We start from the raw sequence: 2,811 nt of genomic DNA on the forward strand, positions 1-2,811 counted from the left end.
GGCTGGGTTTCCTTCAGCCCACGAAGAAAACGAGGAGTCAGGCAAAGCTGAATCACCGGAGGGGGGTTCGGTGCTGGTTCCCCTCCCGTGGGGAAATGAGCCCTCAGTGGGAAGGGAATCACACGGGAGCAGACAAACAGGAATTCCTCGGTGCCACAGCAATGCCGGGAAGGCCGAGGAGCTCGTGACAAAAGCAAAATATTTGGGATATTTGGAAGCAGAGCCGTCCTTAACACCAGCGATGCTCCCACAGGTGGTTCCTCTCCAGGCTCAGCTCCAGGCCCGCAGGAGAAGCGGCCAGGAGGTGCCAGCTGTGCCCAGATGTGCCCATGGAAGTTCAGCAGGGCGCCAGAGCTGCACAATCCCAGCTATCCCAGCGCTGGGAATGTGGCTGGGTTTGGTGAGCACCACAGGTCCTACTCAGGATTTCAGATTTCTTCCCCGTGGACAGAATTCCAGGATCAGCGAGGTTGGAAAAGCCCTCCAGGGCCAGCGAGTCCAACCTGTGCCCCATCCCCACCTTGTCACCGAGTGCCAAATGTCCTTGGGCATCTCCAGGGATGGGCACTCCAAAGCTCCCTGGGAGCCCCTTCCAAGGCTTGGCCGCCCTTTCCATGGGGAAATTCCTGCTGGCACTCGGCTGCAGCCAAGTCCATGCCCCAGGAAGGAGGAGGGTTCCCGCTGGTGGTTGAGGAGCCAACCCACCACATCCCAGCTCCAAAAGAGAAGCTGGAAATTGGCCCAAAATTCCTCCCTGGCTGGCACTGCACACCTGCATTTCCCATCAGGGAATGTGGGCATTTATCAAGGAATCATGGACTGGTTTGGGTTGGAGGGACCTTAAAGCTCATCTCCTTCCACCCCCTGCCATGGATTCCACACCTTCCCCCGGATTCCTGTCCCTGGGAAGCTCCGGGAATGTCTCACCCACCTCCCCTCCCCTTCCTTTGCTCCAGGGCCAGCCTGGCAGTGCCCAAGGCCAGGCTGGGGCTTGGAGCAGCCTGGGACAGTGGGAGGTGTCCCTGCCCATGGCAGGGGTGGCCCTGGATGGGCTGTAAAGTCCCTCCCAACCCAAACCAGTCTGGGATTTCATGGTTTCCCAGTTCAGCCTTTGGTTCCCGTTCTGATTTCCAGGTTTTGTACCAACGCTGAATCATGGCCATGAAAATCTGTGTGTCCAGCCTGGACAACACTGGGGACACACGAGTTTGATTTTCCCCTCAGATGAGATCACTGCAGAGCTGCTCCTTGAGCCAAGTGTCTTATCAAGATCTCAAATCCCATCTTTATCGTCTCCTTATGGAGAAAAAGACAGGAAAAAAGGTCTTTGGGAGAGCTGCAGCCCCCCTGTGTCCCTTCCCCACCGGTTTTACACCCTCTGGGAGAAGGGTTTGGGGTTAACCAGGCTTTATTCCCAATCCCTTTTTCCCAGGATGAAACAAAAACAATTTAGAAGGAGAAAGAAATAGCAAAGCAGACAGCAACCCTGCATCATCTGCTTCCCAGGGAGGAGCCATCTCCGGCAGGAATCCGTGTGCAGGGAGGGAAGAGGACTTTCCCTTGGCTTTGCCATGGAAAAACCGTGTGGGTCCTTAGGGAACTGAGCTTTTACTTGGACACCAGCCCCAAATTTTGTGATGATTTTTGTTCCTCTAGACCTGGAGTGGGTGAACTAAACTGCCCAAAGCTGGGACCTGGGAGCTGCTGGATCCTTCCTGTCTCCAGGATGGGCTGGTGGGGTCCCAAAATCCATGTCCTCCCGGTATCCCATGGACAAAAGCTGCTGCTTGCTCCCAAAAAAGGGATCCCAAACAGATTTGGCACCAAAAGAAAACTCCACAAGACCTCAGGTAGCAGCTGCAGCCTGTGCTGGGTGAGCTCATGGAAGAGATGTGGATTTTCCTGGTTAGGAAAGGGAGTGCTGGATATCTGGGAACAACGGATGATCCGAGTGACTCTATCTGTGAGATAATAATGCAGCACCAGGAAAAGATCCCATTTTTATGATCCACTTTTTATCGGAAATTAAAATTAACTGCAGGATGGTGGAAGTCAGAGGCGGCTAATTATAGCTCTGGGAAGGAGGAGCTAATTCCCGGGAACAGCTCAGCTCCATGGGATGCAGAACGAAGCCTCTGCCACCCTCTGCTCTCCCTCCACCCCTCCCTGCGCTCCTGGGTGGTTTTTGCACATTCCAAACACCTCAGGGACCAGGACAATGATTGTCCTTTCTACTTCCAGCAAAACCAGTTTCTTGGAGTCTTTTTGATTCCATGACTGTGTGATCCAGGGAATGAACATCCACCTATTCCAGCACAGGAAGCCCGAGAGCTGCTCTTTGACAGAAATGAAGATGCTGATTTCTTCGAACACCCGGGTTGTTTGAAGGGAGAAGAAACAGAATTCCTGGGAAACCTGGATTTTCCAAAGGCTCCACACTGCCTCACTCCACCCTGGAGGCCCCACAGATTCTGCAGAGTTAAGTTGCCACATTATCTCCAAGGGAAAAAAAGGGAAAAATCCATCTCCTGTACCACATCACCAAGCCTTTTCCAAAGGAGTTTGGAGTCCCACAATGCCACACCAAAGCCACACGTGTGTGCCAAAATTCCTGATTTTTGAGCCCAAAATAAAGCTGGAAAGATTGATGGCTCCAGCACTGAGCAGCACATTCTCCTGCTCATTCCCAAATCTGATGCCGGGAGGAAAAACCAACCCTTGGTGCTCCCTCACATCTCCAAACCCCAATTTTCCAGGGAATTATTTGGTCTCCTGAGCTCCAGCCCCTCTCCCTGATTTGTCCATGTGGGA

The sequence above is a fragment of the Corvus hawaiiensis genome, chromosome 10 (assembly GCF_020740725.1).
Source record: "Corvus hawaiiensis isolate bCorHaw1 chromosome 10, bCorHaw1.pri.cur, whole genome shotgun sequence".
NCBI classification, from domain to species: domain Eukaryota; kingdom Metazoa; phylum Chordata; class Aves; order Passeriformes; family Corvidae; genus Corvus; species Corvus hawaiiensis.